Source organism: Pipra filicauda, unplaced genomic scaffold, assembly GCF_003945595.2.
Source record: "Pipra filicauda isolate LSUMZ 115617 unplaced genomic scaffold, ASM394559v2 scaffold211_size2331000_pilon, whole genome shotgun sequence".
NCBI classification, from domain to species: domain Eukaryota; kingdom Metazoa; phylum Chordata; class Aves; order Passeriformes; family Pipridae; genus Pipra; species Pipra filicauda.
In genome coordinates this window covers 174108-200965 of record NW_024104323.1, presented here as the reverse complement: position 1 = coordinate 200965, position 26858 = coordinate 174108, and the positions used below count along the sequence as shown (strand labels likewise).

The 26858-nt window shown below is 44.4% G+C and overlaps 1 protein-coding gene across 1 annotated transcript in view; it reads left to right on the top strand.

The window, feature by feature from the left end:
- The window catches only part of SSH2 (slingshot protein phosphatase 2), a 90852-nt gene that overhangs the window by 987 nt on the left and 63007 nt on the right, over positions 1-26858 (top strand). The window lies entirely within an intron of this gene.

Sequence of the window (26858 nt, the reverse complement as noted above, 5' to 3'; positions counted from 1 at the left end):
AAACCTCATGCATTATCACACTGGCGTTATGTCTGGTTTGCAAATGTTTGGAGGGAGAGAAGAATTGAAATCCCAGTTGCTTCCGTCGTGGAGGGGGGGGGGATGAAAAAGCCAAGTACTCTGAAAATATTTCTTGTTGTGTTAGGTAACCTCTTCAGAAACTAGATCAGCTACTTGACAGGTCCTGCCTGCCCTGACAGCATTTTAGCTGTCAGAACACTTATTTTTTTCCCCCCTCTTTCATTCCCATGCCTCTCCTAAGGTATGTTTATTTAGCAACACAGATTAATTTCACTTATATTTCTCTGCTATAAATATTAATGTGCTGTCTTACTCAGAGATTGCCTCCCCCTTTGACTTCTTTATCCTTTCCACTATTCCTTTTCCCATACAGTTATTGTATTTAAGATGCCTTGTGAGAACAGATAGAGCTCTCTTGGCATCTTCCTTCTTTCTCCCACTTGGATGCATAACCCCTCCCTTTCTTAAATATTTTATATAAATATGAACAATTAGTTGTGTTCTTTAAAGCTTTTCCATCTGGAACAGCCAGGCTGTTTCCCAACCAATTAAATTAAATTGAAGCTGTGCTGATTTTTGGACACTAGTTTTTAAATATAAAAACAACTCCCTGTGGAGCCTGATAAGCCCAGGAGGTGCAGCTTTCAGTGTATGTATCTATATTCTCTTTCTTCCATCCCATAGCTCAGAGTGTATTCTGTGCCAGCGGGGTTTGTACAGCCTTGGTGCCCTATCCAAAAATAAGTGTGTGCCATGTTCCTGGCCTGCTTTTGGTTCTCATAATTGCTTCTACTTTCTCACACTTCTCTTGCAGTATAAAGTGCAAATGATTTTCGTCACATTCTGCCCTTAACTGCTGTTGTTTGAGCACTTCTGCATTTCCTGTTGCAGCTTCCTAACCACACTTCAGGGGTTTGGCTGCCCTTTTAGCCTCTCCTTAGATAGCTGGGCTTGTTTCTCCATCCTTCCGCCAGGGTTTTGCTGAGCTCGTGTGTGTTCCTCCTCTGCCACAAACTTCTTGTTTCTTACTCAGAACTTTTGGTATCATTTCAGATGATGTTCCCTCCTCGCCTGCTGAGGGCTCCTGAACAAGGGCAGACACATTTTTAGTCCTTAAGAGAGCTTTGGGCCTGCCACACTTGCTGTTGTGATGGATCCTTGTCAACTTCAGCAGGAGGACTTGATTCTTTGAGTTTTAATTGAAATTGTTTCTACCATTCTGTTGTAACCTGGTGGTAGCTTCCTTCTATACCAAGTAACTATCTCCAAGTTACTACTTTAAAAGAAAACTTGTCTTGCTGAGTAATTCTTATGAGTAGTATAAGGGTCTGTCCTGCAGCGTGGAACACTCTGCTTTGGAGCAAAGATTTTCTGGTGCTGCTGAAACTTTGCTGTTCCAGCTTGTGGGCAAGGGAGAAGCCTGTTGGTGTGCAAGCATATGGCTCTGTCTAATTCTGGTTCCAGGTCACTAAGAATTTTGAGGACAGAAATGGATTCTCTTTAAAATTGCTCAGTGTCTTTTTACTTGAGAGATAAACTTCTCAGGCAAGGAGAAAGGGTGAAATTGGTGTCCTCAGACTGAATTTTTTGCATGAAGTATGCCCTATAAACTGTTATAATTGGCTCTTGTGGATTCAGGGGAGTAGCTGATCTCAATCACTCTGAAATTGGATGGCTTTTATTTATAGGTTTTTATCTTGTTCTCATTGCCATAGAGCATCTCATGAGCATTCATTTCAGGGTAGTTCATGCAAAGTGTCCATTATACATTTACAGCCCTCTGGTTGCTTGATGACTTGTAAAATTCCTTTAATTGTCGGTCCAGACTTTTGCTGTTTGTTTTGGCCTTTGGTTATACAGTCACTCTTGAGAAATCAGACTGCAATCTTCACTTCTTAAAGCAGAGCAGTTGTCTTCTGACATGCCCTGTTGGCAGAAAGTGGTCCAAGGCAGGGCTGTGCTTCATTAAAATGTAAAGGTACCACGAGCCAGAGAGGGGCTCCCTTGGTGCTCATGCTGATGTATTGTTGTTCAAGGCAGTTGTTGACTAATAAATCTGTATCAGAAAATAATCTATTGAAACTTGCTCTTTTATATTATTTGTATGCACAGTTCAAAAAAAAATTCTGTAGTTTCTTTAGGGTGCAGTTTTCTTTTTGTCTATTATATCTCTTTCCTGAGAAGTGAAGAAGCTGGCAGGCAGTCTGGCCCTGGCTGCTCTCACAGTTCACTTGCCTTCCCTACCCTCAGGGACACAATATGCTTTCATTGGAAGGGACCGACTGACCCAAAAAGAGAGGCTATGCTGTACATGTATTGTTCTAAAATGCACAGTTTTGGAAAAAGAATATGCTAAAGCAAATGAAAACCTAAGCCATTGAACTTCCCCTCCTTAATCCCAGGAGAACAGCTTGAGCAGGAAGCAGAGTCCTGCAAATGTGTTGGGGAGTCTCTGTCATGTTGTGCTTGGGAGCTCCTTTCTGGTGGAACTTACAGGAAACACTTTTCCCACTTATTTATGGGGAAGGTAAATATTACATTTCTCTACCCCTGGTCCTGTAATTGCTGTTAAAGAATGTGGTAATTGTGAGTTTACTTTATCATTGGTAAATCTGGTCTATCTCACATAGAACTTATTTTTCTTTTTTCCTTTTTTTCCTAATTAATTAAGATCTTGATAGCTGCTGAGTTTATAGCGTTATGGAGAGTTGATTTTTGGAGGGGACTACAATGTAGCTGGGAGATCAGAAGCTTCTTATGAAATACTTAGTAGATTTAGGAATGCCTGATATTTGAAGATGGTATCATCTGTTGTTCGTTGGTTTTCCTCAGCTGATGTTTTCCAGGTATAGCCAGAGCTCATTCTGGAAACTGAAGTGTTTGGAGGCAGTGGCCCAGAAGGATGAGCTGATTCCTGCTTGAGGCAAACCTTGTGCTGTACAGATACCTCAGATTCCTGTGGTGCCAGCTGTCACCATTTGGGAGATAAAACTGTTTCAGTGAGGTGACCTGTTACTTCTTCCCTGTCTTTCAAACTTCTGTTGAAACTTCTGTGAGGGAACCAGAAGACCTCTGCCTCTTGCTGGGCTTGATGCTGTGTTGTTAAAAGATGAAGATTTCTCTCCAGCAGCACAAATAACTTTAGTGTGTGTAAATGGATTCACGTGTGGTGATATTCTCCTGTTCCTAAAGCAGCTTGATGGTCAAACTGTGACAAAAGACCTGTCCCTTCTCTGGAAGATCTGCTGCCTGTGCATACACACTGAGCAGGCTCTTGTAGGGATCTGCATGAAAGCAGATCCTCAGAGGATCTGATCTCCTTAGGGGTCAGAACAGTATTTGGAGCTGAGAGGGAGGATGGTGACAGTTGACTTGGAGCATCATAGAGAAACATTCTTAAAACTTTCAAAGTACAAGAAAAAAGTCTTTACCTTTTTTTTTTTCTAAGGGATCTGACTGTCCCTTTGTAGCACATCTCAGTGATAGGCTTGATTTCTGTTTTGTCTTATTTCTTCTTGAAACAGCCTAAGGTTTCTTTACAGAGTTGGCATTTGCTTCTCCCACATTCTTCACCTTCTCTTTGTTTCGTTCCTGAGGTGTTGCTTTACCAGTTGTCAGTTCTGGAGTATTTGTGTCTTGACCAGTGAAGTCCAGCCCACAGAAGCTCTGGTAGTTGGCCTAGAGACTGAAGCCTACTTTTCTTGGAATAAGAAGTCAAACTTCTTGTAGTACTGTGTCAATGTTGGCCTAAAATGGCCATTTTTAGGTTGAGAGGGAAATTTTGTCTTTTTACTTATTTCACCCTTTTTTCAATCCACCAACTATGATGCCACTGCTGCATTTTAGATAAAAAACTCTTCAGCTCAGTTGTATCTTTGGAACTATGAACTTGCATTGAAACAAACTGAGTGCAATACATATTTAAGTTCTAACCTCTTGAGTTCCAGCAGCACATAAATTCTTGTGTTTTGAAAAGGAGCTTGTAATTCAAAAATGAAAATAACCTGTGATGCTGTAATGAGTCATTATCTGACCAGTATTGATTCTTGCTGTTTTAAGAAATGAAAGTAAGTTGAAAAGGGCAGGGTACAGTAGCATCTACAGTTATTTTGGGAACCAATGACACATTTATTTGAGTGGAAAATGCTATTTTGAGTGGAGAGTACCATTCACAAAGCAGTCTGCTGGAAATATTTTAGTGTAAGAGGGCTGCCCTCATGCAGGGGTAATGCCTGAGGATTTCCAGTTACTGGAAAAAATTCTGAAGGATCTGTAGCTGCAACTCTGCTGTCTTGGGAAATGGGGAAAAAAAATAGCCTTTGGGCAGCTTAGCTCAGTGTAGCTGCTCCCTGATCACAGGCTGCAGCTCAAGGTTTCATTCTTCAGTCACAACAAACCACATCCTCCCAGGAGCAGAAGCAAGAGGGCTGTTCACAGGCTCCCGGGAACGCCTGTGCACTGGGAGCTCCTGCCATCCCTGCAAGAATGTGCTGGAAGGGAAGACTTCAAACATGCCCTTGTCCTCTTAGAGTTCAACTGACAGAAAGCTTTTACTGTCTTCATGTCTGACTGTTGCTGGTGCCAAAAGCAAGAAGTATGAACTGAGCTGCTGGTTTGTGACCGATTCTTCGTTCCTAAGGACTGGCCTTGCAACATGAGAGCGCTGGGCTGGTCAGCTGCCTGCTCCAAGTGTTCCAGTTGTTTAGTTCAGCCTGTGAATTTAAGAAATCTCCTGTCTGTGCCATTGATTTGCCTGAGCATTCTTTTAATTTGATTATTACTGACAGCGAAGCTCATATCTTTTGTGTAAGAGGGGAATCTTGGAAGCAGGAGAAGAAAGAGCTGATATCTATTGGAAGTAGTGATTTAAACAAGGCAGACAGTGTTTCTTACCTTTTGGCCGGAAGCTCTTCCTCCAGAGTGCTCTGTTTAAAGGGATAAAAAATTATGAAGGCCAAAAGCCATTTTTGCATTTCTGAGTTGGGCCGTATGAATTGATTAGATTACTGTCAACCATCTGCAAACTATCGCAGTACTCCAGTGCTGCAGTGCCTGTGTTCCTGTGGTTTAGTCAGCGTTTGGGCAGGCCCCTGTACGGCCGGGTTTGAATGTGTCAAGAGCTTTTTGCCCAAACAGAATGACTCTGAACATGCATCTTATCAGCGTTGCTCACTGCAGGCTGATCTCCTCTGGAAGGCAGAGGACGTTGCTGTAAGATGAGTCACACAGTTAAACAGCTCGGTGCTCCCATGGTGAGACGCGCCCTTACTGAGCACCCAGCGCTGGCAGTGCCCTGTGAACTCCTTATGGCCCCGCTGAACAGAAATGCCTTTGGGCTGTGGCTGCTCCCTGCCTTTGGGTGCACTGGTCCTCTTCCTTCTCCCAAGGAACCCCTGAGCTAGGGCTTCACGGCAGTAATGGAGTTACTGCATCGGTGTGGGCTGTTTCAGGGTGAAGTTAGTGGGGAACTTGAGGCCACAGTGTAAACTACTTGTATTGAGGTAATCAGGGACATTAGGTTATTTCATCTGACCTATTTGGAAAGAACTCTTTTATCACAGATCACACTGTCCCTGTACTGAGTTCGTACCAGAGCTCAGCAGGTGGCTTGGATGCTTGAGCTTTTCACTGCTCTGCAAGTAGAGCAGTGAAGGAGACCTTGGAGAAGTAAATTCCAGAGATGTTGTCTCAGGAGTTGATCTTCAACTTTTAACTGGATTAAATATCTGAGAAGTGGATTTTAATGTGGAGAGCTGGTCCTGTCACAGGGGACTGTGCCTGTCCTATTATTCTCACTTGCTGCTATTGTGTCCCTTCTGTTTTGATGTACAGAACTATCATATTTAAAACTGCAGCAAGAGCTTTTAAGACTTGTTCAACTGGCTTGGTTTAGCTTCAGTGTCTGACATCTGAGAAATGTGCTTATTAGGATTCTTCAGGAAAAAACCAAAACCTGTTAGGCTTTTCATCTCTTAGCCTTTTAGTGGTGATGAGAGGGAGGGATAAGGCATATATCTTCCATGTGTAAAATACTTTGCTTTCCAAAGGAGAGCTTTGTTGGTAGTTTGAGGTCTTCTGAGTGTTGCAGGACCAACCCTTTGGCTCAGTCCATTTGAAGATGGAGTTTCCCATGGGTCTCTGAAGCTACTGAAAGGACTGCAGAGAGTCAGCAGGTGTCTGTGAGCTTCTTGTGTGGTAGCAGGTGTCCTTTTGTGCCTGCTGTTCCCTTGCAGCAGTCCCAAGTTCTGGAGTGTCTTCTGTAGGAAACAGGGTGTCACACTGAAAATTTAGCTCATAAGTAGCTGTGGGGCAGGCAGGGAAATGACTCAGCTCTCTGACCTACAGACAGGAGCTAAACCTAGTTACAAAAGGAAATGCTAGGTGAGGAGATAAAGGTGTTTCTGGAATAAGGATTGATTCTTTTTTTGTTTTTTTCTTTGTTTCTGTTGTTGTCTTTTTGGTTTTGTTTTCCTTTCCGCAGTCCTCCTCAACAGTTTAAAATAGTTTAAAGACAAACAGCTCTGGGCATGTTCTTCAGAGGTGCTGTAACCACAGTATTTAAGTACAGTGCTTCAAACTGTGGTATGGAACAGCTACCTAGGTGCTGTATTATATTGTCTTCCTGAGTGAAGTGCAAACCTTGAAATGACAGCCCTCCCGTTTGCCCTTTAACATTGCAGAATGGTTGACAAAGATTTAATTCACTTTCTGAACAAATATTTTTCTTATGTAACATCTAGTGAGTTTCGTTACTGGGAGTTTCCTCTGTTTTTGTTTTCAGCCGAGTTGTGCTTATGTGGGAGAGCAAGCTTGTGACTTCAAAAAGTGAAGTGAAACAGGACAACTTAGACTTTTTTGTTCTTTGTGGCATTTCTTCCTCTGTGATAGTATTTTGGTTCTGCAGCAGTTCATAGAATGTCTAAGCCTGAATTCCAGCTCCTAATGAATCTTCAGACAGCAGCTACCCCTGTAGTGTGGGTCGAGTCTAATTTTGCATGAACTTGTCAGTACAGTTGCACATGGGAATCAAATATTAATATATTTTCTCTTGCTTTTTTGTCCCGTCATCGTGTCCCTCAGCACTTTGCTGTGTCACTGCCTCAGCGGTGTCCTGGGAATGAATTGTCCTGTGCAGCTTCTCTCTGTTCCTGAATCTCAAATAAAGGAGCGTCAGGGCAAACCAATATGAAGAGAGCATATTTTCAAATGCCTTCCCAAAAGTTGGGCATGGTTATATAAACTTTAAGGCAAGGGAGGCATTACAAGTTAACGTTCATAGTATGACTGGAATAGAGTTTGCATCGTCTCAGTGGGTGAAATGAATGTTTTTCACAAACATTTTACAGATCCCTGATCTCTACAATGTGCTTCATGCTGCAAAGATAAGAACTGTGCCACAGGCTTCTGCAACCCACACTTCTGGTCTTTGAATTGGAATTTTTTTTTTCTTTTACACATACACCAGAAACTGCTCTTGTAGGGAGGAAGCTCTGTTTAACTTAGATCTGTTCATGTTGACTGTAGATGGCTGAGATGGTTATTTTGGGGCAGTTTCTGTCTGGTTCTCTTATGAGTGAGAAAGTTCAGACTTGACTTTGCCTTGAGGAGAAGGGAGAAGTTTGACAACTTTTTTTTTAGTATTTGAGGAGAAGATGGCATGAGCCAAAATAAATTTTTAAGCTCTAGTACTTGTTCACATCTTGATTCTAAACTTGAGAAGTGCCTCATTTAAAAAGTAAAGTATTAAAAAACCCAATAAAACCAAAATTAAACAACCCCCTCCCTACAAACATCCCCGCAAAACCTCGGAACAAAACCCAAACCAAAACTACTCAGCTTGTTTAGAGTTTAAACTTGCAAAGGTTTGGTTTTAGGACAGATGAGCAGAGAACACCTCAAGCTGAAGGGAGTAAGTGCAATGACAGCTTGAGGTGAGAAGTGATCTGGATGTGTCAGAATTTCATGTACTCGCTGTGATGTGGGACATCCCGGACACTGAAACTTCACTCTGGTGGTGAACATGCTCTGCACATGCTGTGGGAGATGCTGAGGAACCCCGAAGCAGTGAGAGATATCAACAGGGCATTAGTGGAGAGTCTTTTCTGGGGGCAGATGGGGAGTGATTTCCCAGCCGAGTTGCTCGCGGGCGCTTTGGCTGAGGCGCAGCCTCGCTCTCCGTGCCTTGGCGCGGGTTCAGTGCTCTGTGTGCTGGGGAAGCTCGCTGTGCAAAACGTGAGAACTTCCTGCTGTGATAAGGAGCCAACAGCTCTTCCAACAGGTGCAGCCTTTAGCTGCAGTCCTGAAGATGTCACAGAAATGTTTGCTGTCGTGGGCCTTCGATATTGTCAGACCTAAACTGAGGAGTTCCTTGTGACAGAGTAGCGGAACAGGCCTGAGTCTGGCCTGAACATTTCAGAAGGCACAGCTTTGCCTCCTGCCTTGCACTGCTATGATAAGAGAATTAGGAGGGGAAGCTGTGTTCAAGAATCTCTCATCCATGATGGTGGCTCGGACTGAAATGGAATAATGTTATTTTAAAGGGTGCTCTAAAGCACTAAAGCTTTATAAATATTAATTTTGTTCATTTGTTTCCTAATAAAAGGCTTTTATTCATGAAATCGCTATTTATTTATTAACCTGACAAACTAATAGCAAGCTCTCTTCTTTCAGTGTATGCATGTGCCATATCACAATTCTGCTTGTCACCGTAATAAGAACTTCATTCATCTGCCTTAAAATGTCATTGATAACAACCTGGCAGTGGCCCAGCTTGGAGCAAGTTAACTACAAAAGGCTGCATTGTAAACCTTTCTGAGAGTACATGCTACATTAAGTCTAAAATTAAAAAAAAAAAAAAGAGAGAAAGAGAGAAATGTGCAGGCTGGTCCGAGCTGCACATAACTGCCAAAGAGCTTCAAACCTCTGAAAAAAAAAATTGAGCTCTGTGGAGAGGAGTTCTGGCTGCAAATGGGATAGTTTGGAATGAAGGATGCATTCTGCTCACTCTAAAACCTTTGAGGTGCACTGAATTTATAAACCTCATCTTAAAATGAGAGGGAATGTCTTGCTGAACCACAAGCAGCTAAATGAGAGCTTGTACATGTAAGGATCTTGTTATTTCCTTTGGTCTCTGCTTTCTTCGAGTGGCTGCCCGGGATAAAAACTACAGTCTGAAAATAGTCTGGGATTTAACTGCTGGAACACTGTGAGGGAGTTTGTCTTGGTTATAAAAACCTTCCCCGACCCCAGCTGCAGCCTGTGCACCACATGCATTTATGCTCCCATAGGGTCACAATGCCAGGAGGGTCTTCACACTGAAGTTCAAGTGCCTGGTCTTTGTGCCATTTCCTCTGGAGGTACCTCAGCTGCTCGTTGCTCTGTAATCCTGTATATGGGCTTCACATTCATGGAGATTTAGAGCTTCTTGCCTTGGACTCTCCTTAAAACTATTAGGAATGCAGCTTGTAGCCTGGGTGAGGGTGAACTGAACTGCTCAGGAAACAGAGGCGGAGGTTGTGAACTTTATGGAGGGAAGCTCCCAGGGAATCTCCCTGTGTTGCACGTGAGGGCTGTGGGTTTTGGTACAGCCCCTGACTAACCCAGCCAGCCTCACTGAACAATTTAACAGCTGAGCAGAACAAGAGGCTTTAAGGAAACTTCATCCAAGGTCTTCTGGGAGCACTGTAAGCATGCAGTAAAATACCGTGGTTCCCATCCTACACTCCAGAGATGGAAAAGGCTCCGATGGTGTGGGGAAGGGCTTGCTCACAACTGTATAATCTGATTTCTTAACTGGAATAGGGAGTCTTTAAAAAAAAAAAAAGAAAACCAAACCAAAACCTGCAATTTCAAGCTGCTTCACTTGTGTGGTTTTTGTTTTGTCTCTTTCTTAAGTATAGTGTATGGACAGCGCCATGGGTTAGGGAACACTTCAGCTTCATCTCCAGAGACTTTTCGTATGTAGCCTTCTGCTGAAGTCAATGGGTGTGGAGGTAAGCAGTGCCGAGTGCTTTCTGAAACATCACTGCCACCCACTCTGCAGCCTGATGCACACAACACTCCTTGTATTTCAGCATTGTTTTTCTCCAAAAAAGTCGCATGTGGTTGCACAATGAAGACACTGCTTATTTGTGTAATGCAAATCTGTTCCTGCTTGTTGGTACAAAGTGCAAGCAGAGAGCATCAAAGTGTGGAGACCTCACAGATCCTGCATGAACACTTGCCACTGAACCTCAGTGAGATCCTGCATTATGTCAGAATAAAAGATGACATCACAGCTGGTCTGTGAGTGAATGGGATTTGAACTCAGGGTTGAATGTTGCTGCCTGAACCGTTTGTGCTACTGATGCTCAGCATCCTTTGCCCTGCTATTGTTTGTTTGTTTGTGTATTTTACAACTGCTGAGTTTAGTCTCTCAAAAGTTAATTATTTTATCAGGAGGCAGTCAGAATCAGCAAGAGTTTCCCGTTTCCATGTCTTTCTGTTGATTTCCTTTTTTGTTGAAACACAACTTTCTCTGTTGAAACACAACTCAGTTGCTGCACTCTTGAGTTTCCCTCTATTGCCTTAAGGTGGAGGGAGGGGGAACTGTCTGAAATAGCCTGATATTCTCACAGAGATATTGACAGTGGGCTCTGGTGGCTAAATTGTTATGATAAGACACAAATTCTTCAGCTGATGCTGTTGAAATCCGCTGACTTTTCTGTGCTCCTAATAGAAGGCTTTAAAATATCCAGCTGCAGACTGATCCTCTCCAAGCATGTGACACTGACATCAGTCCTAGAAGTGAGGCGTTGAACTGCCTCCAAAAATGAGCTCAGCGGGTAATATTCAATGCACTGATTTAGCAAGATATTGGTTCATTTGATTACATGGTCACCTGTACATACTGTTTGGAAGATGGGAATTCATTCCAAATTTAGTTGCTCCAGATACTGATGTTATAAAAATCCTCTTGATCAGATGCTGTGCTCCCACTGTATGCTGGGAGCTGGGCTTGGCAGAGCCTATCTCTAATTGCCACTAATTTGCTCCAAGACTTGCCAGTTTCTTGGCTTTTCTTCTCCCTGCACCCCTCCCAATAAGCTGTAGGGAATAAGAGTGGGATTCTGTCGTTAAGCCATCCCTCTAAAGCCACTCATAAAACTCGCTTGATTTTCTTACTGCTCTCTTGACTTTTTTAAATGGCTGCATTAAAACACAGCCGTGGCCTTTCCCAGGAGTTTGGGTAGTGGTCCATCTTCAGCCTCACCCACCATCCAAAGCAGAGGGACCAATATGAAATTAAACCCTGGCAGAAGGGCCCTGGAGGCTTCCTCCCCGATGTAGCTTGAGGTCAGCAGTAATTGCAGCCTTCCTGTTACAACCCACACAAAGAGCATGGATTCGGGCAGCACAGGAGTGATGCTGACCCCAAATAAACACACTTGCCCATTGTTTTGTAAACTTGAAGATATTCTTTATTTGCCTTTAATTACAGCAGGAGTATGTTCTAGATGCTGCTGTCTGAGCACCTCAACATACGTCTGATTGTTTATTTGAAACATGAGCATAAGAGAAACAGCATGTTAGAAGAAAGGTTCATGTGAATTTGTGCAGGAGCAGTTTTGTCTCCCTCACCCCGCCCAGGATTTTCTGCCTGTTACTGCACATTGCAGGATTGTTAGTTTTGGATGCTGTTTCCTCCTGAATACAAGTCTTTATGAAGCTGCCCATAGCGTGGCTCTTTTCTCTCAAGAAACGCTGCTGCTGACTTAAGACAGAGGAAGATGCTGTGTGTTACAGGACTGTAACGATGTCTGCATTTGCAAGCTGTTGTGCAACTGAAGAACTACATTGTGCAAAACAGAGTGGAAAAACTGCTGCTGAAGTGCACAGGAAGTTGAGGCGATGGGAAGCCCTATGTTTAGAGCAAGAAGAGAAGCTGGGTTTGAAGAGCAAGATAGGAAAACTCTGGTCCTGCAAGAGTAAATGATCCCTTAGAGCAGCCAAGGAGGCTGGTTGGTGTGAACTCTGTGCAAAGTTCAGTGGAGAGTGTGCTCCAGTGTCCCAGGCAATGCTGCCTCTTCCTCCTTCTTGTTTACAAGAAGCTGGCATGATTTCAGAATAAACTGCTGAAACATCCTTGGTGGGGAGGAGGATTGGGATGACAAAATACCTCTTTGCGTGTAGGAAGTTACTGCTACAGCAGTAACTGTTCAAGTTGGCTGAATGGCTGCTGCCTGGGTTTGGTTAATGTCAGGAATTGTGCTGGTGGGAAGCGAATCCCGGGGTGGGAATGTGCAGTCCCCGCGGTGCCTCAGCAGTTCATAGCGTTCTTCAGATGCTGCCTCTGCAAAAGGAGGGAATAAACTTCCGCTTTTCCCAGTAAAATGCCTGTGGTTCAAGCATCACAGAGTTGGTTTGGTCCATCTTTATTTAACAATAACAAGAGTTGTGCAGAAAACACGCAGGGCACGGAAATGGAGAGCTGAGCCCCATCTCTCCTCTGCTGCTGGAGGGCGGGAGGAGGTGGGGAAAGATGGAAAAGTGGAAAACAGCTTTGCCTGAGCCTGTTTTGATACTGAAGAGCTCTTTGCAGTGATTTGAGAAGGGGGTGGGGAGAGAACCAGATGCTCTTAGGAAGTTCATACCATTGTTAATAATGTAATTCACAGATGGTGGTGAAGGCCTTGAAGAGGCTTTCATGCAGTACTTACGCTCTGTAACAGATCATCACATAAGGGCTCACAAACAGAGATGACTTAATCCCAAGGATGAGTCTACAGTGATCTGTTTGATGGTGGCTCTGCAGATCACTGCAACCTTTTTAAACAGCTGAGAGCCTTCCGGATCTCTAAATGTTGAGCACTAGAACTGGATCAATCCCTAATTAAATTGTCAGGATGAAATGTTAGTATAGCTTTGAGACTTTTCCAATGAAAGTAGCTCTCATGAAATTAAAAAAAAAAACAAACCAAAACCACGTTCCTTTGTCCTGGTACAGAAACGAGTACAGATAAAGTGTACTGATCATCAGTTTGTACAGTGCCATCTTGTTAACAGGTAGTTCTGCTTTTATTTCCATTTGTCTGGTTGGAGCTGGAAGCAAAGCCTGTGTGTGCTCTGAATAGCTGTCAGTACTTTGTGACAGCTAAGGAGAAGGAACATCCTTGCTTGTCCTGGATTGCATGTCCTCTTTTTGAAAAAGAAGTCACTCTTACCTATAAGCTTTATGGTAAATGAACAGGCTGCTGGTTTTCAAACATGTAGAATCAGAAGGGATTTAGCTCAAGTCTGTGCAATTGAATTCAAATATTTGTATGTTTGTGAGAGGCTTATTGATAAGGTCTTCACTGGCTGCTGGTCAACGTTTTTGTTTGCTGTAGGCTGTATAACTACAAGTATATATCAGGGACTAGTAAGCAATAGTAGCTTGTGTATGTAGCACTAGAAATCAAACGTTTCAAATAACATGAGAACTAATCTTGGCTTTGTTGTTTATTTTTCCCTTTCAAATGCAGCTTCTCCCTTCCTAAGAGATGTTTCCAGTGTGGGTTTTGTTATTATTATTAACTTCTTCAAGTTTAAATTGAGTTTAGTAAATTGACTTCTTGTGATGTTTGTCATGTGATGGTTCATGAGCCCTGAAGAATGTGCTCCTGTGACTTCAGCCATGTATTTGCCCCTACCAATGCAGCTGTATCATGTGTTCTTGTTGGTCTTGCATTTTGAGCTAAGTAGTGGAGGGGGTTGGGAGGGGAAAAAAGGGAAACTATTTCGGGGCTAAGCTACCAGAAATTCTCAGACTACTTAATTTGTGACCTTGCTCAGTAGTTAAATGCAATCCAGGATTTTCTACCTCTTCCATAGTTTCACAGAAATGTTTTCTGCATTAAAAGCCTGGTTTTATTCTTACTATCCTAGTTAAAAATCCAGGAAAACCCAATGCTTTGGTAAAAGAAATATCTTGACATCTTGGGGGAAGAGATTTTTTTAATCCTTGGTGGGTGGGTGGGTGTGTTTTAACTGAGAAAGTTAGAAACTATCTTTCTGTTCCACATTTTTTGCACATATCAGCTGTGGCATCTGTAAAGCAATATCTTTATTGCTGCAGTAAAATGAACGAAGTTGAAATGTCTGTATTTGTGCCAAGAATTTACTGTTTCTCCACAATGGCCAAAGTTTTGGAGCACTATAAGTGCTGTTAGTGAGCCTGTACAGCTCCTTGTCCTGCCTGTGTGTGGTGTCTGTGTCCATTCCCCCTCTGTGCAGTGGAAGTGGAGCCCTCCCAGGACTGAGGACTCACAAGGTCAGACTTCATATTAAGTTTGTTTAAAGCAGTGCTTTCAAGCATTTGGGCATTCTTCTATTTAATTTCCTGACATCATAGAATACTGTTTTGCAGAGATATATATATTATATATATGTATGTGCTGCTACTACTGCATTTCCACCTCTGCATTTGATACAGCAACTGCTGTTGGGTGTAAATCATGTTGCAGCAGAGCTGTACTCTAGAGTTCACATACTATTAGTTGTTGGTTTTTTTGTAGTTTTTGTGTCTGTGTGGGCTAATGCATTTCTTCAGATTTGAATCCAACATCAAAGTAACATCGGTTAATGTTTTTATACCACCTTTTTTCCTCCAAGTTGGATTTTATTTTCAGCTCTATTATTTTTGCTGCATAATTTGAGGCTTTTTGCTTGCTCTTCACATTGTTTAAAAAAAAAAAAAAGAAAACCAACCCACACACAAAACTCTGTTTTGCTTAGCTCATACAGTATTTCCACTTGGCTCAGAAGATGTGGATTTGTGAGCTGAGGGAATCCTCATTTGGCTGGTCACCCGAGCTTGCTTCAAGAGCATTAGAAGGATCTACAGCTTAAGTTCATCAGAGGGCTGACCTGCTCTGGTTTTAATGAGATTTATTATACCTGTACCTGTTAGATTTTGTGGCTTTGATCTTCAAAATGATCTGAATAAACTTGTTAGTAAAAGCAAAGCTGTTGACAGAAAATTGACTCCTACCGAATCTGCCCCATGTTAAGAGTATTGATTTTTGGAGTTAAAATAACTTCCCTTGTGGCATTGGCATGGAACTTCTCTGTGGTGTTTGGCAAAGTGCTTGTGTCCATGTTTGTCCTCTTAGCTCCTCCAGTCTCCCCTCTCAGAAAACCACACTGATCAAACTCTGATATTGCAGCCCAGGCTTGGAGAGGGTGAAGGAAACAAATCTGGAAGTTAGGGTGGATGGGTGGTTGTGTGTGAATGTTATGGATACAGCTGCATTCCTAACACACACAGGAGAGCCTGGGAGGGGTTGGTCTTGGCCAAACATAAATGTGTATTTTCCTAAAATTGCCTCTGTTTTGCATAACATTTTGACAGCATTTAGTGATTTTCGTTAACTTAGAAAACCTGAGAGTTCTCACTTTGCTCCAAACCAAGTTCCTGTGAACTTTCAGCTTGTCCAATATCTGTGGACTCAAAGGGGATCCAGAGGCACCGGAGTGGTGTAGATGTGCACTGGTTATGGTTGAGTGAAGGCAGCACTGGGGAGCATGGGCAACATGAGCAGGGAAACTGGTGTCTGGAATGAGAGTATCTGGGTCAGCCTCCTCGGGAGCTGCAGGACACGTGAGATGCTGCACTCGTCTGCTTTAACTTCCCTCAGTTTGGTGACTTCCACGGAGGTTTAACAGGGCCACAGAAGATGCAGCTTGACAGGCCTGCAGCGGAGGTGGCCGCCGAGCACAGTGATTTGACTTGTTCCATCAAGATTTGGCAAGCCTGGTGACTGGTGATCTCTGGGGCTGTGAAGAAGAATGTGGCCTGTCAATAACACAACTCATCAGCTTTCCCCTGCTGGCACTGGGAGTCTGGGCATGCAGCTCTCGGGTCTGAGACAAATGCATCGCTGGGTGTAACGCCTTTCCTTTTTTTTTTTTTTTATAGATGTACCTATTAATGGAAGCAGAGAGCATAATGTAATCTTAAAATAGCTGCTCCGTGAATGCAGAAACATTCCACTTCTGACTAATCGGCCATTCAGAATGAGCATTTAAATATGCACCAGGGACCGAGCGGCGGCTCCATATCCGCGCGAATGGAGTCAGAAACGTGCTGCAGAGCAGAGCTGGGCAGGCACCCGGCTCCCCGTGCTGTCCTCTTACCCCACACCTCCTCACCTCAGTGAGTTCTACCCTGGAAGGCAGAATGCATATCCTGCTTGCTATCTCTCTGGTTAGGCAGCAAGCTGAGGGGGCTGTTCATTCTCACTGCTCTCAGGACTGAGGATCTTGGAAGCATGAGGCTGATAAACAGTCCTCAAAACCAGATTTCTCTTTCTCTTGGTTGTGAATGACCAGGAACACAAAGAGCTTATGGTCCGAGTCCTGGCTCTAGTGCATAGATTGGAGAGCTTGGCAAGCACCAGGGAGCCCATGTGCAGTGTTTTGACTCTGGCAGGCAATGCCTGCTGCTCCAGAGCCTCTGGCCCAGCTTCACAATGAAAGATACACAGATACAGGCGGGGGCTGCAGGGGCAGGATCCATGTGGTCTGTCCTAAAACCTGTCCCAGCTTAAGGATTTCTCCAGCAACTGCTCACTGCCTGTGCAGGGGAGGGTGCCAGGTTACCCAGGGCCTCCTCCCAGGGGACAAGTGCCATTGGAAGTCACTATGGTCTCACCTGTCAGAAAAGGACAGGCTTTCACACAGCCACTTTCACACAGCTTTCTGTGCACTGTTTCTCTGCATGGGAGGGAATGGGCAAGACTCTTCTTGGGATTCCTCTGTGCCGTTACTGGGTGTGTTTTCTTCACTGGGTCAGGCTGTTGATGCTTTGTGTGTAATGAGACAGTCCTCTGGTCTGCATGTGCTGGACTGTGTACAGCACTGGCCTCTCCTGGCAGGCTGAGGGCGAAGACTGGCTCCCTGCTCCTAGTGCTGCCTTCACTCTCCTGCCCACGGGCTCGGTGCCAAGGGAGCTGCCTGGGCCAGACCAGCCAGGCAAAGTCTACAGAGGTGATTTTCTTTTGCTGATCAGTGTTGCTTTTCCAAATCCCACATGGCCTATATGGCTGTAATAGTATCTCATTTAGAGCTGACCTCAAAGGCAAGTTCTCCTCTACTCCCAAAAAAGGGAGGTTTTCACATAAGGGCTTACACTGGTTTAAGGCAGCTTTTTCTTAGTATAGCATAAACCTGTTTCTAGTTATCTTCAGGCAGAAAGCAACTGGGGGATTTGGATTGGACTGGATGATTGATTCCTGCTGATTTAAGCAATCCATAAGGAGTGCCTTTTGCCCTTACCTAGCTAATCTTGATTTCCCTTTCTGGCACAGGCAGCAGCAAGTATTTATGCTGTATTGTCTCTTGCAGTGGGACAAAGTTCTGGGAAGTGCTGTACTCTGAGCATTGGCTTCTGCAGCTCTGCTCTTCAGGTGGTTATTTATGCAAGGCACAAGCCAAAGGGAAAGGGGAGTTTTAACTGGATTAACCTCAAGAAGAGAGTGTGGGGATTTAAGGATTAATGAACCAAAAGCAGCCAGCAATCACTGACTTAAAACCTGCTGTAAAAGAGCCAGTCCCTACAGACAGGAAATACAGTCCTTCCTTACCTGCACAGCGTTGAGATCGGCAGTGTTTTTACCTTTGAGGTATTAAAGAAGATGGTCTTGGGGGTGCAGGGCAGGTGTAGAGTGTTTTCTCTCAAGACTGGTGTATTAATGGAAAACAGTTCGTAATTGGCAACTCTTTAAGAAAAAGCAAGTGAACCACTGAGTGCTCAGATGAGATCTTAAACCTGGCACTCAGAAGGTATGTTGGTGGCTTGCTCCAGTATAATGAGAACATCTGGTTTCCATAGACTTGTAACTCTTCTGACTTCGTGCACTCCCCTTGTACACCTTCTTCCCTTGCCTTCAAGTGCTTCTATCATCCCATATATTTTTTTTTCCACTGATGCTGTTATGTATCCCCTGCAGGGAAAATCCTGGTAGATTACCGGATTGATAGAAAGATTGGGAGGCGTGGGAGAGATCAACAAAAACCTGTTACTAAGGAGACACGAGTTTTAGCATTGAGTCTCGAATGGCCAGTCTGCCGAAGGGGAAACAGATGGCACAAAGGAGGCTGGGATTATACAGACGAGTACTGCAGGGCCACAAATCTGATACATCCACTGAACTTCCTGGGGTCAGGCAAATCCAGGCTTGTGCCAAGACTAATGTGGTTCCTTTGCCTTTGGCACAGTGTTTCTGTCCTTCTGTCATTAAAGGCTGTCCTGGACAGTGGGCTTCTGCCTCAAACATTCCTGCTCCAGGGAACAGCCAGGTTTGGCACAGAGTGAGGGCAAGTGGCTGTGTGGAAGCCTGTCCCTTTGACAGGTCAAGCTGTACCCACTGCCAGTGGTACTTGCATCCTGAGAGAGGGAAATAACCAAACGTAACCCTGAATTCTGGTTTAGTACAGCTTTTCTCCTATTACTGATGCACTCGTGTAGGAAAGGGACTTCTGTGCTGGGAGAATGGGAGGACGGATGGCAGCCCCAGTCGCTCCTGGCTTTGGACACAGCCTGGCCTTTATTGCAATATAATGTTTCGCAGAGGCTTAAGTTTCAGGAGTGATGCTCCCAGCTGTGCTGCTCGCCCGACGCCTGCTTCCCTGGCTCCTGCCTGCTCTCCAGAGGGACGTGACATGACACTGCAGGTCTGGACTGAGCAGTGGGCAAATAAGCAAAGGCAGAATTCATCCTGGCCGAGGAGAAACAGTGCTGGAGTCACTTTTGCAAGAGGCTAATTAAGATCTGGTTTTGTATTTAACTTTCAGGCTCTAGAGAGTGTTGCAGTAAACAGGACACTGATTCGTTAATAGCGGGAGAGTGCTGGATGACTACAGTACTAGAATTAATAGCTTGACAGCATTTCCTTTCCTCCTTTTCTCTCCTCCCACAGCAATTTGGACTGATACCCAAATAAACAATAACAAATAGATTTTTGGAGGAGTTGGCTGGGAGAAATAACAAAAGTCAAGGGTCACTCATTATGCAAGTTTGTTCTGCTCATATTTGACTCATCCAGAAAACCCTGTTCTACTCCTCTGCTTCATGTTCCTTTTTCTTTTTTTTCTTTTTTCTTCAACCCCTGTTGACAAGGTGTCATTATATTTGCCACCTTGCTTTAGTCCCTCAGAAACTCCTTAGACCCTTGGATCTCCAGCTGCCGTAGGCGTGCAGTGCTGGAAGAGCGTAGGCAGGACTCTACTGTGGAGGAACAGCGTACGAGAGCCTAAAAACCAGCTCCTGTCAGGCAAGACAATGGCTCTGGCTTAAGCTCCAACTACATGTGACTAATACCTGGGTGTATTTGGTAAAGAAGTGAGTGATTCTGAGCAGTTTATAACCGTTGTGTCCCAGTTCTAGCAGCAGTGGTCCCCTGCCAGAAGTGGGGCGGCTGGGAGGCTGTTGTGCACCCCGGGGACGGTGGATGTGAACAAGGAGAACACTTTGTACCTTGTGATTCTCTCTGCAGTGTCTTGCCAGGGAATATCTTCAGGCGTTCCTTTCCCTCTGCTCTCCACAGGCTCTGCTTTGTGTCCTGCATGCACAGAAAGCTGTCCCAGCTATTCCTTTTGAAATTTCGCCTGAAACACTTGGGGTTTTTCCCTACCCAAATGGAGGCTAGAGGTGAAGAGGCGTTGCTGCCAATACCTCTTCTGATATGGGGTCTAAACTCCTGCTGTTAAAGCTCTACCAGCCACTTCTGTTCTAGGTATGCCACTGCAATAGAGCAGAGCCTCCCCGGCTGTGCTCCTGCTTGAATCCAGGGTTATGCAATAGCAGCCTGTGAGTGCCAACGCAGATGCTGCTGCATCCAGACACGCTGTACAGTGTAGTTGCTTGGATACCTCTTTTTTGTTGTTATTTTTCTCACAAATGCTAGGTAATAATTTGCAACTTGTACCATTGAACACAGTTTCAGGTTAAGCAGTGTAAAGAATCTGAAATATTGATGACTTCCTCTCCACAGTGCTTCTTAACGGTTGAGCATTGTGGAATTTGAAAAGATTGAGTGTTGCTCTGCTGCCTTTTCAGAATCTTTATTTCCTCTTCATAAGTGTTAAATAACTTTCCCCTTTGAGAATATCCTTCATCCAGAAAATCATCTCTTAATTATTGATGCAATATGCCGAGGGCCCTGAGTGGCCTGACTGCCAGGGCTTATATTTCGGGTCGGTCACGAAGATTTCTGTGCTGCTCCTGATTCTCTGTGTTGTGTGTTTGTTACGTCAAGAGGAGATTTGACAGGGGCTTGCAGGGATTGGATCTCAGAGGAGCTGAGTGGGTGAGAGTCTCCTGTAGCATTCTGGCAGGGAGAAGGATGCTTATGTGTTACAGCCAGCCCTGGGCTCTAAGAGCATCCTGCAGAGCCGGTGTGGGGTGAAGGTGCAGCTGAAACGTGTCTCAGAGATGGCTGTGTGTGATTTCAGTGGTGGAGTTTGAGGCAAGCTGTCAAAATGAAAAACTTGTGCCTGGTTCTGCTGCTGCAGCCACTGATTAACAAGAGGGCTGTGCTGGCACAGCTTTATTCTGTGGACACAACTATGACATAACCAAGAGTGTTGTCCAAATAGCTCTGTTCTTGTCCCATTATGGGAATAATGTATTTTATATATGTTGCAGGTGGATCAGCATTGCTTTAGTGACCCTACTGTATGTTCTGGAAGAAGTCAAAGCTCTGGAGTTATAACTTGCTCAGAGCCCAGAATAACTCCCTGGTTTTTAATAGAGATAACTGCAGCAGGGATACAAATGAGCGTGCACCAAGGTAAACTAGATGCTAACAGGAAAATGGCTGATTGCAAGACAAAGACCCTTCCCTTTGCAGTGTACCTCCCTTCCTTCCACCCTCCTCCTCCTAAAATAGCCCTTCAGCATGAGGAGTGAAAACCAAATATTTCCCTTTTTTAAAAACACGTTTCATGTTTGTTCATGTCAATGGGAAAGTGACTTAAACCAGAAGCTGGTGTTGTGCATCTGCCACGTCTGATCTACCTCCTTATTCCTTGTAATGCTTTAGTATTGCTCATGGATGATAAAAGATTATCAGCTGCTGTTCCAGGTCTCCGACTTCTCTGCATCTGGCTCATTAGCCAGTTTGCTTTTCTGGCTCCTTCAATCTTGTTTAATTCTAGCTGCCGCTTTTTTAATGCAGCAGTTGAGGAGACTCTCTCTCTCCAGCTGGAAACAGGCCCAGCTTCTGAGGTGAAGATGTCAGCCCTGTGGGTGAGGAGGTGCGTGGCCACGCTGCCCTGGAAGCTCCCGAGGGCACCGGGAGGTTGAGCAAGGTCTGTGTATTAACAGGTAGTGACTGGAGAGGGTCTGAGGTGTGAATGTCCATCCTGCATAATTGCAGAGGGACAATTTCATGCATGCAGATGTGTCAGCCTGCATGAGTGGATAATGAAGGGCTGCTCGTTGTGGTAACCTGTGGAGCTGGGATTTCATTTTAATCACAGCGTGGTGCTGGTGTGGAAGCCCTGCCCTGAGATTCACCAGTGTACACATGCATATCTTTGGCTTGGTCTTAGTCAAACTATACCCTTGACGTCAGCGACAGTTCCCAGTATGAAAACTGGAGTTCCACTGTTTATACAGAGAGTGAATTTTCTCACACTTGGCCCGTCACCATAAGCATTTGTGATTGTTCTAGGGAAACAAATGCTCCTAGATTTTAAGATTTCCAGTGGACAGTGTCATTAACTTTGCCTAAAAGGAGATTAGGCAGGTACCTTTAGGGTTCTGAGAGGCTTTAAATCCAGCAAAGCATCATAATTATGGTAAATACCTGCCTTTTCTGTCATACTCGGGCAGTGCTGAAAGTCCTTCTGAAAGTCAGAGGAAAGGTCTATTCAGGGAGACAATAGTTTTGCTGGTTTTTCTTTTCCCTAGTGTCTGTAAGTGGCTAGGGGTGATATGCTGCTACTGTTTTAGAGAGAAGTTATATTAATACACCTTTGGTGTAGGAATATTTAATGTGAATATGTATGTACAATGTTTGTATTCTTTTTTTTTTCCCGTTGGGTGCGTCTCTGATTAAGGCAAAAGCTGTTGCACTGCCCATCAGGCAGGCTGATTTCACTGCACAAATGCAGTTGACAGTAATCTGCTTTTTAATCTGTTCTTGTGGTGTAGTGTAGCAGGCTGTGTCACACTGTATTTCTCATCCTGACTCTTGTACCAGTTGGAGGCTTGTAATTTTTGTCTTCAAGTGTTTGAGTTTTAGTTCTGCAGTTTTTAGTGAGGCCTATTCTAAACAAGGTTTGCATAAATCCCTTCGCTCCAGCGGGAAGATGAAAGCTTTGATAAGGAACTTGTTTTTTACTCTCTCCCGAGCAGGAGCACAATGTCTTTGACCTAAATATACCAATTACTGGCACAGCAAAGTGATACAGAAAACAATCCGGAAGGAATGCCAACCTCTGAATGAACACTTGGCTGCAGAAAGCTGCTGCTTGTGTGGAACCTCAAACCCAGAAGAAATGTGAGGCGGAAAACAGCACCCATTCAAAATATCCCATGCAAATAGTGAGGGGTGAGAGAGTAATGGCTGGAGAAAGCTGCTTGTTTACCCCTTACCCCTGCAGCTTTGGAGAGCTAAAAGCACTATGCAAAACACAGCACAGTTCTCCCCTTTCCCGTTTGTGGCCTCCTCAGCTCAGCGTTTTGAAGAACTTTTAAGTCAAACTTAAAGGCTTCCTGGTAGAAGCTTCTATTTTAAAATGTGTTTGATGGCAAATGTAAGTATTTCAAAAAGTAGAAATGAGCTAGCTCTCTAGAGCATGCTAGGTGACTTCATTAATTAGTTTCATAATTTTTATTAATGGTTAAGGTTAACCATCTCAAGAGACTGCAGGATTCTGCAGTGAACTGGTTTTCAGTTCACAGCTCCGAGACCTGTCCTCTATCAATGAGTATCTTCACATCACTACCATGTTGATGGTTTCCAAATTACACTGAATAAATTGGTTCACACAAACTGCTGCAGATTTTGAGTTGTTTTTTTCTCCATATTTCAGCTGTGGAACTTGCAAACTCTGGTTGCCCATTTTTTTTGTGATCAAATCACCCTTTTTAGTACCAAACTGCTACTAGACATGGTCAGACTGGAAATGGTACCTGTTAGGGTTCTGTATCACCCCTCCAACCCCAGTAACTGGTGAATTTATATGTAATCTTGGGCTTTTTGCAGGAAGAAAGGGAACCTTTTATCAACCCAGCTTTTGGAGTCAGCCCTTGTTTCACTTTCCCAGCCAGTGTTGTTGCTGGCGCTCCAGCCATACTGCAAATGCAGCATGTGTGGGCTTTTTGCTAACACAGTTTATTTAAGAGATTGATACAACTCAGACTTCTGCAGGGAAGTCCCTCTGCCACAGAAATGTGTAATAGATATTTGGCAATCCGACTCAAACATTTGTCTTGCTTTGTTCCAGTAGGAGATTTGAGATTATTGATAGGACCAGCATCTGTCAAATATTTCATCTCGGAAGGTGCTGAACTTCAGTTCTGTGTGATGTCCACACACAGATACTGGTCCCTTGGACTTCGAGGGCCTCCATTCAGTTGGGCATCTAGTGCCAGTTTGGTGCAGATGTTGGGTACCCCAGGGCATCTCCACTGTCACCACACGTCCGTCAGGAGTTGAGCTGAGCCCTAAGGAATCTGATCGTCCGGTGGATGCTCTTATGTCTGTGTGCCTTGTATTGCACTAGAGGAGAGGCTGTGGCTGCAGCAGTGGCACCCTCTGCAAAACTCGACCAGACTGGGTTATCCATGCATTGGGAAATACTTGTGGGAGGGTGGCTTTTGTACTGACTTGCTTAATACTTGCTGGCACACAAGGAGAGCTCCCGTATGGAGCAGTGTGCAGGGCTCTGTGTGGCTGTAGCCCAGACAAAGGGACACTGGGACACTGGTGAACACTGTGAAGAGGAGCATTTGCATGGTTTAACAGCTGGATCAGTGCCTGCATGCACAGCCTCTGATTTGACTGAAGCAGCTGCCTTCTTCCCAGCAAAGGTCACATTCGGCTCGGAGGCACTTGGTGTGCTTCTGAACAACTGGACAGGATCTAGCCAAGGAAAGAGCAGGCAGGGAACTAAGAAACTGCTCATTAATTACAGTCCTTTCCTTTGTAGTGCCTCCTTTGAGCCTGGGTCTAGAGCTGCCTGCAAGATGGAGGTTTGGCCATATTAAGTGGAAAGCCTCTCTGAGGCATGGCTACATCTGAGTGTTGCTGTGGGTTTGGGGGATCTATATTAACTAATCTTCTGTTGCATGAATAAGAAGTCAAAATTTAGAAAATGGAGAAGGGGAGAGAAGTTCTGTAATGTCTGAAGTGTTCACAGCTACGAGCCACGTGTTGACTTATGGTGAACACTGTCTAAATTGTCAGTGCTCTCTTGATATTGATGGCTGTGACCACTCACTCCTGATGAAAACACTTCCCAGGCATTGTCTATACAGTCAGGTATGTTGGCATAAAATCACACGTAGCAAGCAGTTATTAAATGGGAATTCTTTTAAGGTTTGGAAGATGTATTTTTAGGGTGTAGTCTGTGTGAAATGTTCCTTGGTTAAGAGAAATGTAGTGATTGTGAGGCGCATGACTTAGGCTAATAATCACATCTTACAGTACAGGAACTCGCTGTGATGTTCCTAATGTTAAATCCAGGCAGACAGCTCCAGTCCCTGTACGTAAGAATGGAGATTGAATCTTGTTTATCATTACATCAGTCTGCAAAAAGGAGATTTATAAGAGCAGAATTGTTTGCGTGACATGGAGTGACTCCCATTGTATAGAACAGAAGAGCACTCCAAAATTTCTCTCCTCTCCCTTGCCCTTTTGATGACAGATAGTTGGCAGTGGATCAAAGCACAAACAGGATTAATGTTTTGCATATTCTGTCCTACATGGCCTGAAAGGAGCAGAGATGGAATTTTTCATCTTTCACTTTAAACTGCATTTAATATCGTGGCCTAGTTTAGAGCTACGCGACTCATTCCTTCCATTTCCCCTGAGGCCTCTGTTTCTGGTCAAGGAAAGCAGGGCATGACTCCCTCTGGAGCTCATCAGTGCTGCTCAGCTTCCTCCTCCGTGCAGGCTGGTGGAGGAGGCTGCTTTGAGGCTGGAGCAATCCAGCATCAGGAATCTCCAAGAAGCATTTGTGGAAGCTGCCCTCTCTTGAATCTGTCGCTGTGGTCGCAGCGTGGGTGCTGCAGGAGCACGGGGAACCGGGGAGTGGGGCAGGATCCAAGGTTCCTGCCGCCACCTGTGGCAGCCGTGAAGGTTGGAGTGGATCAGAGTCACAGTTCACACCTCCAAATGGCTGGGTTTGGTGTCCAAGGATGATGTCCAAGCATGTTCCTTCTCAGAGATGTCCTCAGAAAGGAATGTTTTTATGTGCTTTTTGGCTGGTGAATTGTCGCACTGGCAGCAGTACTCCTTCTTCTTTGGAAATACGCTGGAAATGGCAAGAAAACATGAAGGTGCTGGTTTTAGGGGTCATGTCAGTGCTGGAGTCTTGTTATATTGGAGTCATTTCCTCCCTGGTGCTGCACCCGAGCGGGCACATCCCTGTCCTGCCCTCCCCTCTAGCGGGATGACGAGTCATTGCAGCCCGTTGGGGCTCCAGTCACAGATTACGGGGATGTTTTGTCCCTGCAGAATTTTATAGTGACCAGAGCACAGCGCAGAGTTGTAGGATGGGAATGGCAGCATGGACTGGTGGTGGGATATATGAAATATAGGAGCATTGGCTGTATCTTCTTTCACACCCTCTGTCTGTGTTCTCATGGATGCATTTGCAGAGGAGAAATCTGAATCTGACCACTCTGTAAGTCCAGATCAAATCATGAGGCACAGGGAAGGAGTGGGCTGCAGCTGGTCAGAGTTGCTGAGGAGAAGAGAAGGAGGTTGCTGAAGGTTAGTTTTGCTCCAGACAGCATCCCAGGTACTGTCACTTATCTACAGTTCTGTTTTTGTAGACAGTCAGCTATATTCTGAGTAAAATTTGTGCTCCTCACACAAATCTGCTACATTTATGTCTGATATCAAAGAGACGTGAGATGTAAGAGCTTCAGCAGAGACAGATGGTGACTAATTGGGCCATGTCTGGCCTCCTCCACACTGAGCTCTTGAGGGCTGAATTTTGAGGGGAGCTAAGATAATTATCTGCATATTTCAGGATCTTCTCCTCTCATTTGTAGGACTTTTGGCTATGACATACCAGGCTTGCCAGTTGCTGTGACCAGGATTTTTCTTGGCCATTCATTATAATACTAAAAATGTTTGCATAGCTTGGGTTCCTGAGCAGCACAGTGGAGATTTCAAGTGCTCTTTCAGTTGTTTTGCTTTACTGTGGGTTTGAGGAACTTGTTCTCTAGTCAAATACACACTTTTGATCTGCTTTGGCTTATTCACAAACCCCATCGTGTCTTTAGCTAACCTCTTTCCCTCCCCTGACCTCTTCCTCTTGCTCCCACAAGTCAACTTGTTGTCAGCCCACAAGGAACTCAGTTGGAGCTTGTGCTCTGGCAGCCTTGCCTGCACTTCCCATAACGGGGGCGAGAAATTAATATACACTCTCCTGGGAAATGCCAGTAATTAGGATTACAAATTTAGGAGAAGAGGAGCAAGGCAAGGAGGTATGAGAAGTATTTGGGACTGAAGTAGACTTTGTTTGCTTGCTCTAGAAATGCAGGTACTTACTGCCTTCATACATGCAAGATAATTTAGCACTGTCGAACTGCTTGGAAGTACTTGATGTCTTACTTCTGAAACGCTGCTGTTACC